The sequence below is a fragment of the Mercenaria mercenaria genome, chromosome 9 (genome assembly GCF_021730395.1).
Source record: "Mercenaria mercenaria strain notata chromosome 9, MADL_Memer_1, whole genome shotgun sequence".
Classification (NCBI taxonomy): Eukaryota; Metazoa; Mollusca; class Bivalvia; order Venerida; family Veneridae; genus Mercenaria; species Mercenaria mercenaria.
Window position 1 is genome coordinate 34,579,004 of NC_069369.1, and position 16,119 is coordinate 34,595,122.

The window sequence follows — 16,119 nt, forward strand, 5'->3', positions numbered from 1 at the left end:
GTCCGGTAATCAAGTTCGAAAATTCCTGTGTATCATCAAACATGTACGCATCTATTTTAATGCATAAGGTCAATTGAGATACCATTCGTTTTAGCTCGACTATTCACAGAATAGTCTAGCTATTCTACTCACCCTGGCGTCGGCGTCGGCGTCACACATTGGTTAAAGTTTTGCATGCAAGTACATAAAGCTATCATTTTAAGGCATATATCTTTGAAACTTGTTTTTTCCTTTTTCTAGGTCAATTACAAACCTCACTAGGTCAAATCCTATAATTCTGACATGTATTTTTGCCAATTAAAGCCCCCTTTTGGACTTAGAAAATCCTGGTTAAAGCTTTACATGCAAGTTACTATCTCGCAAACTAATGCAGATATTGAATTCAAACTTCGCATATGTCTTCTGGGTTATAAAACTAGGTGATAGCATCAAGTCCAATAACTCTGACATGCATTTTGGACAAATTATGCCCCTTTTATACCTTGAAAATCCTAGTTAAAGTCTGGCGGACAAGTTAATAATGATAGTATCAAGTCCCATAACTCTTACCTGTATTTTGGCCAAATCATTTCCATTTTTAGACTTAGAAAGTCCTGGTTAAAGTTTTGCTTTCAAGTAAATATAGCTATTACTTTAAGGCATATAGCTTTGAAACTGTATTTTTGTAGGCCGATTACCAACTTCACTAGGTCAAGTTCCATAACTCTGACATGTATTTTGGCTAAATTATGTCCACTTTTAGACTTTAAAAATCCTGGTTAAAGTTTTGCTTACAAGTTACTACCTCCAAACCTTAAATCCAGATACTGGATTGAAACTATATAGAGATTTTGACATTTAGGGTTATATTCATGCTTCTGGGACAACAATTTGAATAGTCGAGCATTGGCTGTTTTACGGACAGCTCTTGTTATAAGCAGCATTTAAAAGCAACTTTTTTAACAGGCAGCTACTTTAATTGTTAATTATGTAATATATGAGTGTTGAACTTAAAAAAGTTTTATTTCACTTGGATTCTGATAAGAATATAATTTTGTTGTTTGGCCAGTCACCGGACGTGTAGTCTTAACACTCTCGGTACTGTTCGTGTATTTCCGTATTTTAGTACAAGGGGGTTATCTCCACTTGAACAAGAATTTGAGAATATAAAAATATATGTTGTCACAACGCATCATAACCCATAGCTAAATTTATGTGTAAGCATCAAAACTCCTTGCATTTAAACATTTAAGGAACACTCTTCATCAATAAGCATACACCATTGACGCTCCAAAGAAGACACGATGCAAGTGACCACTAGTAAATAAGATGAATGATGGATGTAGTTTGTCAGATTATAGCATGTCCGAAAGTAAAATGAATATTTTAGAAAAATAAAGTAAGCACAGATCATTTCTCAGAATTAAGCATGTATGAATATCAGAAAGAAACACGCAAACATAGGATGCACAAATGGTCATGTAACAAAGCAAAGTGGAATGTCAGAAGGACGCATGTGAACATGAGAATCACAAAGGCATACATGTAAATCGCAAGATTGAATATATGAAAGCACAATGCAGTGTTTGCCCTAATTATGTTCCATAAACATATAATTCTAATTTTGGACAAATGCAAAAGTAGATAGCAAATTTGCCATAAATTACTTCCAATTACTTATTATCATATATGTGTATACGATGATTTGGTAGGGGTGTTGGGTGGGTGGGGGATTGTGTGTGTTACATGTGTATCAGGACCTAAAGTTTGACAGGATCGATCCCTCTACGGTAACATGTGATATATACCGAATGAGATATATTATCGAATTAAAAAATGTGTCCTTCCGGCACGTGCACAGAGCATCTGACTTCGGAGTTTTTGGAAGAATACGCTTTTTCCTTTTGCCTAATCAATCGTCCACGTAACTTGTCTGAACCGCAACATCTTACACATCAATACAAATATGGACAGTATTGTCTTTATTCCAAACTCTACCTTTGAATTGATACAAACGCATATTTCTGGGCAAGCTGATGGACTGCAACGATTCCCGATTAAGGCAGTGCCTCATTTCATATTATTTTTTTCACATATTTTATATACCCAGGTTAGTCAGATTTCGTAGCCTCAACGGCCGAGCACTTAAGTAAGCTGGCGTTGAATAAGTTGTTTCTCACTGCTAAACCTCCTTCGGGCTGTAGAATTGCTTCATGTGAGGAAAACATTCAGCCGGCTTGAGTAAGGTCGACGGTTCTTACCAGGCGCTGATCTGTGCCTGAAATAATGCACGAAGCGGGTATCTATAATCTTTCTCCATCATAAAAAAGATTAAGAACGCTATAGGACCAATATTTATGCAACGTTAAACCCAAAGAAAAAGAAAAAAAACATGATTAGTTATTGTACACTTATGTATATATGTATTGCTTAGTAGTATTTTATAAGAACAATTAGTATTAATTCGTCGTATTTTATAACGTTTTAACGGATGTACATAATTTGCATTTGCATTTGCGTTCGTGTGCTTGTTTTTGAGATATTTACCCATGATTTAAGTGATCCGCACACTTCAAGCTGGCTTTAAGCCATTGTATTTTCATATATATTATGTTTATATGTATTCGTAATTTGATATTAAGGTATTGGACCCCTAATAGTAATGTTTGGTATATTCTTAAAGTTGACCATGTTTCGCACTGTGTTGCAAATTTTAAACAACTTTTACCATGCCGTTTTTTGTTAATTTTGTATAATTTATGGTATTTCCTCGAGCTCAAGTGGAGACAAATTTCAATGCGATGGCCATTATCTAAAACGTGTGTAGAGAATTCATTACAGCATTAATTTTTATAAAAGAAACATCAAACTATTGTTTAACAATTATAAAACACAAAATAAAACTGTAAATATCATTTTTCTAGGGTGCCTCAAGTAAACAGATTTAATGAGACAGAATTCTAACTCCAACATTGAAAAATTAAGGTCGAATCCTGTGGGTCTGTTTTGATTTTTGCTCACTTCATTCCGAAAAATAACCTTGGGGCATAATTAAAACCTACCTGCATTTCTTCCACAATATGTATTCTAAAGAATGAAGGCAAAATAGAGAACTTTTACCGGATGTAACTCAGTATTTTTAAAGATTTCTAACTCTACCCCTCCTGATTCAGAGGTAATTTCACTTTGAACAGCAAGAAATCGCTTATAAAATGAAATTTTTCCACTTTTGTACAATACATTCATAATAAGTCTTGAAAGAAGTAAAAACTTACTAGAAAAAAAGGAAAATATGGAGAAAAAAATTTTGGTCCCAGTGGGGCTTGAACCTACGCCCCCTCTGAAAATTGCAGCCAAAGTAGGTTTATGGTAGGAACTGAATACTCTTCAAAAAGGAGGTACTCTATTACGGGTCCAATACCTTAAATGGCAATTCAATTTCATTCACATACTAAAATATATTGGATATCATTTTGAAATGTTTACATAACCTCAATATATTATGTAATTAGCATGGCTCAGCAGTTACACATTTAAGAAATTGTGCTGTCATTTATCTGAGAATAAATTTATTGTACCTACGAAACTTTTGCATCTACTGGAAAATTCCCTAATTGCTTAAATCTAATATCACTATACATGCATATTTGACAATGAAAATGATTTTAATGGATGTACATAATTTGCATTTGCGTTAATTCCGTTCAATATGATGTTTGCAAATTTCAGTTTAGTTTAGACTAGTTTAGTTTGCTTCTTTGAATCACTCTTGAGTCCGCTTCCATGCTGGTATCTGTCATGACCCGAAATCCCTGTTAGGGAGGAGGTGAATAAAAAAAAATGATTTCTTATTTCCAGACTTATCGTACCAGAAAAAATACTAAGTGCCGAAAGTCTTGAAGGCAATAGTAGGAAGCCAACAGTTATAACTTATATCGATTTGCTGCAGGCATTTCCTGTCTATAAATATTCCCCTACCTCACAAACTTCTAGCGTCTCTCTATATTTTTGCAGTGTCTTACTAACCGCATGTAGTATATTTATGAAATTTCTCGTATATTAAGAAAAGTGTGTCTTTAATAACATATTGAAATTTTAACAAAACCAAGTGTGCATGTATTTTTTCTAGAAGAGAACAGGTATTTAATTAAAATGCCAAAGTAGCATAAACGTTTTTTCAGTATGTTAAAATAAATCAATTTTTCCAAAATTTAAGAAAAAAGCTGCTTACGTACTATCAGTTTTTCCACTGTTTAACCCCTACCCTGCTATAATGAACTTGTCCATCTTTCAATTTGGACAGTACCATTAGCTGTTAAAAGGGTTTCTTACCAAAAATTTACTGACTGAATGGCGAACAGTGCAGATCTTGATCAGACTGCTCGGATGTGCAGGCTGATCAAGATCTACACTGATCGCAAAGGCAGAATCAGTCGTGTCCAGCATGATAAGGGTTAAGCAGGAAAATGCTTAAGGACCAGTATTCGTAGTAGCATCTAACGGTGAAAACACACACATATATGTAACAGCAAAATGAAGTTAAAATGAGTCCATTATACCCCTATAAATTACGATTTACAAAATGGACCTATAAATTACCCATTTAGGGAGTCATAAGATTAAATGAGTTGATAGCAAGTAGTCTAGTACAAACAATTTCAATTCTCCAATCTGATAAGTGACAAAATGATAACTTTTTGACTCCTTTAGCGAATTTTACGTTCCCACATTTACGCAAGTAATTTAAATTTCGCCGGTGTCAAAAAACAACTATCTAAAATATTGTTAAAGTAGATATATCCGCTTATGGCCTTTTGCTTTCTCCCTTAACCTGAAAATTTCATTGTTTATTTAAAGTTAATTTTAGCTGTACCAATATTGAAATTGTTGAAATGATAATGCTTTATACCTAAATTCCTTTAAAAGAGTGGTAAGGGCGGTACGAGGTACGGATGTGGTTCAATTACCGAAAGGCCCTCGTAACAGGCCGACAATTGGTCTACGTATAAATACTAGTTATATGCGTTTAGTAATGCAACTACGATATAAAACGCGATAAAATAGCGTTTATCAAATACTTTTGTGGTATAATTCAAATATCTTATTACAATTTGTATCAATTGATAGATTTTATCAGAAGTATCAATCTTGTGACCGGCCATTTTAGCGAGAAAAGTGTGAGAATAAAATGTACTTCGCTAGCCAGGTCGTACTTAGACAGCACCTAAAGGTGTGAAGTAAGAACATATCTGTGGCCGGGCTTTTATGCAACAGCATTTAAAATAAATAAGTTTTGATTCGAAATTTTCGAAAGTTGTAATGAATTGTTATTTTATATTTCAGTATTTGCGTAAAATGTAGATCTTACTTAAGATAAACTTAATTTTCAATTGTATATATTGGCGCATAAATTGGAATAATAAATATTTCATGAAATGGAAAAGAAGGACACTTTGACAAAGATATTATAGATAATCATGTATTTAACCCATAGAAAACGTTTATTCCCGCGCAAACGCGAAGGCTGCCTATTCCTTGATCATTGGTAGAACAACAATTTACATTACTTGACGAATGTACATTATATGGCAAGATAAATGTATATTTTTCCCTTTTGGTTTAACTGTCAAACTTGTATGTGGCAAATAGCTGAGTCAGATAAAATGCGAATATATAATCAAATTTTATGATCAAATCGTTCGTTGCGAGTTCGAGTCTTCTTAAAGATTTTTCTTCAGAACAATATTTATGTGCATCTGTTCACAACGAAGCACTGACCCTGAGGACTATGTATGGGAAAATATAAGAGTGAAAAAAATACATTTAATCCAGTTTTCCTATTTAAGTTCTCCTTTCTGTTCTCTTTTCGAAATTTCTTAAACAATTTTATTTATTTAAATGTATGCGTTTAATTAACATATTTTCATTTTATATTTCCCGTTGATACGTTTATCTATATATGCTTTAAATTAACTAATGATTAAATTATATTTGGTTCGATACTAAATTTTCTTATCCTGAAAATGGACCATTGCGTCATAAGGGAAAAAATCGTCCAGATTGTAACTATTTCAAATATCTTAATGTTCAATTTGATTTTTTCTGCAAAAATACATAAAAAGATTCGTACCCACACAAAAGTAAAACATAAGCATAGAGTTATTTTGGTACAGGCACGAAGAGTAGAAATGATTAGTTTTTGATAATTTGATTTATTCCTTTTGTTTCATTTCATTCTATTTATAGTTATTTCTTGTGATTTGGGGGAGTCTGGGAATAACACCTTTATAAAAATTGCTACCCGATAGTAGGGCATTCTGTTATCAAATTTGAATTAATTTCAATTCTGAAATGCTTAATATATAATTTCACCGTTGACCACTCATTGACAGGTGGATTTAAAAACACTCAAATACCAGACAGTTGCTATGGAATAAATATATCTTACCAAGCAAATAAACAAAAAATACTAGTACGTATCTATTGTAAATATTTATAGTAAAATGTTGAAATATCTAACTGAAGCATTTTAATTTGATAATTTGACAACATGTTGATAGTTGGTATGGAACATTTGTTTAATCCAATTGAGGGGCCATGAAATAAAAGAACAATTGGTTGTGTTTACTGATATAGACTCCTTCAACATTTATTTTCGAATACAATTTCATTTTTATATTACCTAAAAGTTGGAGATCAATCTCGGCAAGTGCAGATGGTAATAAAATTACATTTCCATTTGATTATCTCATGTTTATTAAATTTGTTATCATACATATACTTTAATGCATTTAAACTGTAACAAATATATGGACGGTAGGTGATAGCAGTTGATATCTTTTGGTCACTGGTTCGAAACCGGCTCGTGGAACTGTCTCTTTTCTCTTTGAAGTTGGTTTGAAAAATAATGTACATTGCAAATGTTTTGATAGCTCAGTTGGTAGAGCGGAGGACTGTAGTAGATATTTATTGTCATCCTTAGGTCACTGGTTCGAAATTGGTTCGCGGTAAGCTCCTGTTTTCTTTATGTCTTAAAAATATTTCACTCGATAATAGCAAATGTTCTCGTGACATTCGAATGAAAACGTAAACACTTTTTTTTTCTGTTTAAGACATATCAAGACTGATGCAATCATTGGCAATATGACATATGATCAATTATTTTAATCGTTTTTATGACATATGATTGTGTAAAGTATAAATAATTCCATATTTGTGTCCCTTGTGAGGACTGTAATGAATCTGATATTTGTAGTTGTATGTCCTTGGTAACAGGTTCGAATCCGGTTCATCTTACATCTGTCATTCTTTCTTTGCAATGGCATTACCGTATTTGGTACATCAGTCAATAACAAGCGAGAGAATAATATTTTGTAGGCCATAATATACTTGGTTGTGAAAGTGTCTAATTGTTTTAGCACATTTTTGTTATACATACCTTTTTGGTAATGCGTACATAAGGAAAGAACGAATACGCCACTGTGCCAAAATGGCTAATTTGATAATACTTAAATTGCCATTCGTTTTTTTTTTTTTTTTTTTATCTGTAGTCCGATTTTCATACTTCTTTGCCAATTTATATTTTTCATTAAATTCTTTCAAAATACATACGTTGTCAAAATCAAGGTTGAACATTCCCCAAAAAAACATTTACGCTGCATGCACATGAATACAAAACGGCTTGAAATATGATCTGAATAATGATAATTCAGCTTTAACAAAGTACATAAATAAAGTGATACCAATAATTTTAAAGCATTCAATATTCGTTTTACTGCATCATTTCATGATTACAGATATATATAAATACGTGTAAATCTTATTGATTATGATGTCATATTTAGTATTATAATTCGTGATAGGGCGAAGGACTGTACATAGTGTTCGCGGGACTGTCTCTTTTTTTAACATCTTACACCGACACCCGCTGAATCATACTATATCCCTACTCGTTCGACTAATCTGGGAGCTGAGCTCATTTTATGATCAATGGGACAGTCGCACAATACCCCGCTAATCATTAATTTTAATCTGGACAGTCGATCAAGTTTGTGTCCCGAACGTCCTATTATTTCGACTAAAGCATATTAAGTACTCCAAAGTTACACTAAATCCAGTTTTTACAGCGAAATTATTCATAACGAATACATTAGTGACATATTCACATTAATACATTTGTAAAGGTTGTCAATCGTGTTCCCGTGATAGCTCAGTTGGTAGAGCGGAGGACTGTAGTGGTTAATAACTGTCATCCTTAGGTCACTGGTTCGAATCCGGTTCGCGGGACAGTCTGTTTTTTTAAAACAGGTTACATCGGTTTTATAATGTGGAAGGGAATCTGAATGAATCATTTTTGATTATTTTTAAATTTTGAAGACTGAATCCAGATTTGTTTTATTCCTGTGAAATTACACATACCTAATACTTTGACTTTATTAAAGTCATTAAACTTAGCGTGTTTCTGTGATAGCTCAGTTAGGAGCGTGTGACTGTTCGAATCTGGTTCGTGAGACTCTCTTTCTTTATTAACACAAGCAATTTTTTATGGTTTATCAGCAATTGTAATTTTCTGTAGTTGTATAAAAATTTAGTCTTTTACTCAAACATAATTTAAACTTGATTTTCAATGTAACTTGTTTTAATTCAACGCTTAGTTGCTTTCCAGTTTCTTAACCGTTACATGAAACAAAATTTCTGAAATTTGACATACAATGTTCGTCTAAAAATTATCTTGTGTCTGTTGAAAGAAATTTCAATAATAATATTTAAACCATCTTATATTTTAGCTCATTTTATGACCACGTCCCATTTTTAAAAAGACACAAATATATATATACGCTGAAGTTTGGAAAGTTAGCACAAGAACAAATCATAAAACATACAATAAAACCATTGTTTTGTAACAGCCAGAAAAATAATAAAACTGTCCTAGCTAGTATATTTTTGAGCACATTTATGTCCAGCCAAAAAATTCTCTCATTTACGCTACTCGCGCTCATACTGTCGGTCACTATATTGTGACTATTGTGAAGATCTTCCTATACCCATAGTTTTATGTAGAAGCATAATTTGCATAGGAAAATAAATGAAATCCCACAAACATTCGCAAATGTTTTCAAGTGTCTTCGAACAAGCTGTCCCCCTATCAAAATAGGGGTCAAATCGCAGAAGTTCATATCGGAATAATTCGCCCGCGGTATTTCCATTTTACTGTAAAAACGTAATAGTTATTATCATCTACATAATATCAAAATAATAATTATTATTATTATCATTCCACATACCCCCCCCCCCCCCCCCCCCCCTCCCAAATCCAATATACAACTCCCATCTTATCTGCTCCTTATCAGCGATTATGTAATAGCAACTGATTAGAGGGCAATTAGCACAGCAGGGACCCCAACTAGACCATGAAGATGTGTGCAGTGGAGTTGAAAGAAATTAATTTTTCTTCAGTAAATGTGGAATGATAATAATAATAATTATTATTTTGATATTATGTAGATGATAATAACTATTACTTTAATGTTATAATAATGATAATAATAACAATAGAAATAATAAAAGATACAGTAATAATATTGAAAATAATAATGATAATAAAACGCAAGTATAGTGAAAACTTCCTGAGTTCTTTGTGTTGACAAACAATATTTTTTGATTTGGAAACTGATTTTCATGTATTCATGTAATCAACATTATTTGAATATAAAATTATTGTGTTCCATCTATACTCAATTTTCATTTTCAGTATGTTTCCAAAAGGGACTTTTTTTCATGCTTTGCTTTGTAACTTTGAAATTCACATTCTGTTTTCAATTTAGACAATGTTATTTACAGTATTCTGCAAGCTTTAGAAAAGTGAAAGTCACATTTTTCAGAAATATCACAATTCTCCAAACAGAATTTGAAAAAATAAAAACTTGCATGTTTCTTTAAGTAAGTTTCTCATTATTTCATTATTGTGAAAATAAGTTTCTGGTTATTTTATTATTGTGTTTGATCAACAAATATGTTTCTTTACATAGAAATGCAAAAGAAAAAACTAACTAGTATAACTTTAAAAGTTATCAATTATTCATTAATTTAAAATAAATTACATCGTTTCCCCTTCTCACTAATAGATACACTTGTAAGGTAGACTGACTCTCCAATAAACAATGACCCTTGTTTATTGGAGCCATACTGTGATGGTCATTAGCCCCCAACTGTGCTGTTGAAGACAAAAATCCCTTGACCCACTGCCAAAATCTAGGCCTTTAAATACATTGAGGTATTAAGATAAATAAGTTTTTTACAGTCAAACCTGTATCAAGCAGCCAACCACGGCGGGAATGACACGATCTGGCTGTTTATGGCAGGTGACTGCTTAAGGCAAGTTAAAATTAGGGCAACAAGTCGATTTGGCTGCATATTACAGGTGGCTGCAAAGACAGGTTCAACTGTATATGGTTGCATTATTTAGTTTTGCTGTAACTTTGACCTGTTATTAACCATCGATCTTTTAAATCACCAGATATTTGAAGAAAAAAAATGATTTGTTAAGTGTATAAAAAGGCAAGTACTTCGCTAAGGTAAGTTCGTTTTTCATTATTATGACATTGGCAGTTATTGTTTTTCAATAAAACCAAGTTACGGAGTTTTCACTATACATGCGGTTTATCATCATCATCATCATCATCATCATCATCATTATTGTTATTGTTATTGTTATTGTTATTGTTATTATTATCTTCGTGGTCTAAGCTGGGGCCCCTGCAGTGCTAAATGCCCTCCCAATTAAGTACTGTTGCATAATCGCTGATAAGCAGCAGATAAGGTTGGAGTTTTTCATTGGCTTAGGGTTGTGGATACTTATATAGTCGTGGATCTCGCCCTTAAGTATCTTACAGCGTACGCAGCGGTCCAGTAGTAATAGTCTCACTATGAACTCAGCGGTCGTGAGTACGAGCCCCCGCTCCTCCATCTATAAATACTAGCATTGAGATTAGAGTTCCGTGTATGGGTATGGGTGCTTTTTAACTGACACACTAAAAAACCAGAGGAGCTTCTGGATATGGAACGACTTCTGTGTCTTGCATTACCCTACCACTAATATTTTCACTATTTTTTGGAGGTCACCCATATGGGTTACCGGTGGCGACTATGAATAAGCTCACAAACAAGCAAGCTTCTACGTCATATATGTAGACAATGCTTAAATTGAGATGAATAAACATCTTTAATTACTAGTATATGTCATTCGTGAGACAAATAGTTCAGTTAATAGAGCGGAAAACTTCAATTAGCGTAACTTATTTTATTTATTTTTTTTTTGAAGTTTGATATAAATGCAGTGATGTAATTTGGTACACATGTTAGTAACGATAAGTGTGTCCCAGTTATAGCTGGGGTGGTAGAACGGATGACTGTAGTGGATAATAACTACCATCCTTACATCACTGGTTCGAATCCGGTTCGCGGGATCGTCTCTTTGTTTGTAAGCCCCTTTATTCAAAATTGTATATCAATTTATCAAGAGCGACCATGTGGTAACTCAACTTGTAGAGCGAAGAGTTGTAATGCATAGTCGGAATAGAATATAATAGAATGGAAAAGAACAGAATAATTGTCACCCTTAGGTCACTTGTTTATATGCATTTCACAGACCTGTCTCGTAGAACGGGTGAAGCCACTTGCTGGAATCCGGTTCGTGAGCGCGACTCCGCTTTAGAAGCTGTGTGTCAAATATTAGAAACATCTTAAGAATTGCCTAGAAATAATAATAGTAATAATGCTATTAACTGCTAATGATTTAGGAAACTGTGTCAGTTGAGCAATATAAACATGTTAAATCGTTCAATGTGAGTAAAGAAAAATATTAACAATTTATTTAATGACGGATTTGTTCATTCATATTCATTATATAGAGGATATTATATGAGTGTCTTTTCATTTAATGACTTGAATAAGATAATAAAATGTGAGGCTTTGACGAGCATTAAACGAGTTTAATAAATTCAGAATGAAATATTCTTTTTATCATATATTAGCTTTTCCTGTTGAAACATCAGACTTCCTTCTATCTTTACCTAAGATATAGACCAAGTCATTTCTAACCTAAAACGACGCCAGTTTCAAAGCTTTATTACACTAGTATAATACCAAAATTATGTAACTGCTATACTTTAATTCCAGTACGTAAAACATGTGATAAAAGTAATACACGTGTAAAAAAATTATATAATTTTTTATATTATAAGTTTTCCTACCTGATTTATACGCTTTTATAATCAGTACGAAGTAGATACAAATAAGACTTAAGAATCTATAAGACACATCTTCTAATTGATATTATTAAATGACATATAAGCGGGTATGATATATTGTTTAACGAAACTGTTATTATATATAGTATATACACAGTAACAAGCGTGTTCCCGTGATAGCTCAGTTGGTAGAGCGGAGGACTGTAGTGGATATTAACTGTCATCCTTAGGTCACTGGTTCGAATCCGGTTCGCGGGACAATTTCTTTTTTTTAAACTGGTTACAGACGTACAATTTTTGAAAGAAAACGCCCGCTGAATGATTAATTTTCAAATTTTGGAGATAGAACCCACTTACGCTCGATAAATCTAATGTACATAAATACATTTTTAAACAACGACAAGCGTGTGCCCGTGATAGCTCAGTTGGTAGAGCGGAGGACTGTAGTGGAAATTAACTGTTATCCTTAGGTCACTGGTTCGAATCCGGTTCGCGGGACAATTCCTTTTTTTAACTGATAACAAGTCGTACATATTTTGAAAGAAAACGCCCGCTGAATCATTAACTTTTAAATTTTGGAGATAGAATCATGTTTTGTTTTATTTTAGTTAATTGACACAACGATCGATATATCTAATGTACATAAATACATTTGTAAAGGATGTCAAGCGTGTTCCCGTGATAGCTCAGTTGGTAGAGCGGAGGACTGTAGTGGATATTAACTGTCATCCTTATGTCACTGGTTCGAATCCGGTTCGCGGGACTGTCTATTTTTTTGAAGCGTATCGATACTATGTGTGTCTTCCCGTTAGTTAAACTGACTGAGTAGAGGACTGCACAGTGCTCTCAACTTACAAACGAAAATGAAGTGATCAGCCAGTCAGAGCCTTTAAATTTATTTAACTAATCAAAGATATTGTGTAAACCTGATAACGATACATTAAGGTGATTTAGACAGTACAGTACTTAGTACTTATTAACTGTCAACCTTAGGTCATGGGTTCGAATTCGGTTCGCGGGTACATATATATGAGCCGTGCCATGAGAAAATCAACACAGTGGGTTTGCGACCAGCATGGATCCAGACCAGCCTGCGCATCCGCGCAGTCTGGTCAGGCTCCATGCTGTTCGCTTTTTAAGCCTATTGGAATTGGAGAAACTGTTAGCGAACAGCATGGAGCCTGACCAGACTGCGCGGATGCGCAGGCTGGTCTGGATCCATGCTGGTCGCATACCCACTATGTTGGTTTTCTCATGGCACGGCTCATATGTGCATGATTTATCAGCAGTTGTCTTAAACAGTCTTTATCAATAGTTTTGTAAGACGAAGATAAACTTGATTTAGAATATAAGTAATAATAAATTCAAATGATCAATATATGAGCCGCACCAAGAGAAAACCAACATAGTGCGTTTGCGACCAGCATGGATCCAGACCACCCTGCGCATCCGTGCAGAAGCGCAGGCTGGTCTGGATCCATGCTGATCGCAAACGCACTATGTTGGTTTTCTCATGGTGCTGCTCAATTATATAAGATTAAAACTAGCGTGAATAAGACAGGATAAATAACGTAGCTTTAAAAACATTTTATTGGTATCGTTTAGCTGTGTGATATTAAAGGTCACATCTCTGTGATCCAAGTCCCAAAGGTCTTAAAACCGATGTGGTGCAAAACAGTAGCAGAATACATCAGATATTTAATACACGGTTTAATTTAGAAAATATGTGTTGTGGAACTTAAGAGGCAGGCTTCAAGGTGTACATTTTAAATTCACATCTTTATGAATATTTTGGTATTAGCTATAGAGGTTCCCATACAAACTTTTTGAGTATAATGATATTCCATACCAAAGTGTCTTCTTGAACTAGATGAACATATTCAAATAGAAAAGTATACATTTTAAGAATCTGCGATAACTTAAACGGAATTTCAACAGATGATCCGCTGTATAAAAATGTTGACATTTTATGTTTTGTATGACGCAATCATTGGCAATATATGATAGACTTATAAAATTTAATCCCGTGATAGCTGAGTTGGTAGAGCGGAGGACAATATCTTTCTGAGCGGATTTTTAAAAAATCATTAATACATCTATCCGAAAATGCTATTATCTCTTAAAAGTGAGAGTAATTATTGACCAAGTGTTTCGCTTAATATAACCTTTGACTCAAATTGATCAAATGTCGTCACATATTTCCGTATTTGTGAATAATGTATATATATATATATATATTAATATATTACTTCGTTACTTTTAGATTTATTCAATACATGAAATAACTTATAAAGCAGAATATGAATATTATATGTACATATATATAACGACTTATAATGTGACTTGAAAAATGATTTTACAAAGCACATAAATAAAGTTTAAACCAATAAAAACATTACTACATTATTTGTTTTCACGAAAAGAAATCCTAACGAACAAGTAAAAATTTCATTTATATCGTGTTTAAAACTTGAATTTCACCATCGGATTTCATATTCTCATGAAATGTCCGTTTTGGCAACAACAAAAAAATGATTATCCAGATTGGAATTACTTCAGTTTCCAATTGTTAAGTATACATTTGCATTAAGAAAATACCCGTTTACTAGTATAAAACAAAACCTGATAATATATAATAAATTACTTATTGACTGTGAATCATATACTTAATATAGGCTTAATACTTATTTAGCGTGATCCCGTGATAGCTCAGTTGGTAGAGCGGAGGACTGTAGTGGAAATTAACTGTCATCCTTAGGTCACTGGTTCGAATCCGGTTCGCGGGACAATTACTTTTTCTAAAAACTGGTAACAAGGCGTGCATATTTTGGGAGAAAACGCCCGCTGAATTATAAATTTTCACATTTTGGAGATATAATCCACTTTTGTTTTAATTCAGTTAATTGATACTACGCTCGATAAATCTAATGTACATAAATACATTTGCAAAGGCTGACAAGTGTGTTTCCGTGATTGCTCAGTTGGTAGAGCGGAGGACTGTAGTGGAAATTAACTGTCATCCTTAGGTCACTGGTTCGAATCCGGTTCGCGGGACAGTTTCTTTTTCAAAGCTGGTTCAGATTACTAGTTGAGCTTTAACTTCCACTAGAGTTTAATCTGCTTATTGTTTGATGCATTTAGTATTAACTGTACGGAGGACAATATCTTTTTGAGCGGATATTTAAAAAAAATAATAATATATCTATTCGATAATGCTATTATCTTCATAAAAGTGAGAGTAATTATTGATCAAGTGTTTTGCTTAATATATTTTTGATCAAATTGATCAAATATCGTCACATATTTCTGCCTTTGAGACCAGTGTATATCATGATGAACCAGTACATCCGTGTAGTCTGATCAAGATCTGCACTGTTCGCTATTCAGTCTGTATCTTTTTGGTAAGCAACCATTTTACCAATTAATGGTACTGTCCAAATTGAAAGATGGTCAAGTTCATTATAGAAATTTAGCAGTGTAAGGGTTAAACTGCGAATGTTTTGTGACAACGCCACAACAACATTTTCTACGTAATAGTTAATCAACTCAGCCATTTATAATTGGAAATCCTTGTCAACGAATGTATTCATCATTTGATGATGTGACGACTTTTATGGATATTTGATATTCGTTACCGACGTTCGAGTCTCTGTATATCTCAAATGCAGGCTTCACGGTTCATATAGAACAAACACTTGGCCACTCTTCTATACGCTTCAGGATAATCTTCAAGCAAACTTATCAAATTAATTTATTATAATAATATCAGATCTAATGTTAAAATACAATGAGATATCATTGTGATAAACTACCATGTTGGGTGAAAGTCATTGTTGATAAATTTGTCTTTTAGTGTCAATAAAAAAATAAAGATCTAATTAGTCTCCTACAG

General features: G+C 33.3%; 6 non-coding genes across 6 annotated transcripts; all 6 read left to right on the forward strand.

Annotated features, from left to right (window-relative positions):
* The first annotated feature begins 8,177 nt into the window (after window positions 1-8,177).
* On the forward strand, window positions 8,178-8,265 carry Trnay-gua (transfer RNA tyrosine (anticodon GUA)). The gene is given in 2 exon segments: window positions 8,178-8,214; window positions 8,230-8,265. It is a non-coding gene; the product is annotated as a tRNA-Tyr (tRNA).
* Window positions 8,266-12,397: 4,132 nt separating this feature from the next.
* Window positions 12,398-12,485, forward strand: Trnay-gua (transfer RNA tyrosine (anticodon GUA)). Its single transcript is given in 2 exon segments — window positions 12,398-12,434; window positions 12,450-12,485. It is a non-coding gene; the product is annotated as a tRNA-Tyr (tRNA).
* Window positions 12,486-12,637: 152 nt separating this feature from the next.
* Window positions 12,638-12,725, forward strand: Trnay-gua (transfer RNA tyrosine (anticodon GUA)). The gene is given in 2 exon segments: window positions 12,638-12,674; window positions 12,690-12,725. It is a non-coding gene; the product is annotated as a tRNA-Tyr (tRNA).
* Window positions 12,726-12,902: 177 nt separating this feature from the next.
* On the forward strand, window positions 12,903-12,990 carry Trnay-gua (transfer RNA tyrosine (anticodon GUA)). Its single transcript is given in 2 exon segments — window positions 12,903-12,939; window positions 12,955-12,990. It is a non-coding gene; the product is annotated as a tRNA-Tyr (tRNA).
* A 1,935-nt stretch (window positions 12,991-14,925) lies between these two features.
* On the forward strand, window positions 14,926-15,013 carry Trnay-gua (transfer RNA tyrosine (anticodon GUA)). The gene is given in 2 exon segments: window positions 14,926-14,962; window positions 14,978-15,013. It is a non-coding gene; the product is annotated as a tRNA-Tyr (tRNA).
* Window positions 15,014-15,193: 180 nt separating this feature from the next.
* Window positions 15,194-15,281, forward strand: Trnat-agu (transfer RNA threonine (anticodon AGU)). The gene is given in 2 exon segments: window positions 15,194-15,230; window positions 15,246-15,281. It is a non-coding gene; the product is annotated as a tRNA-Tyr (tRNA).
* Window positions 15,282-16,119: the final 838 nt, after the last annotated feature.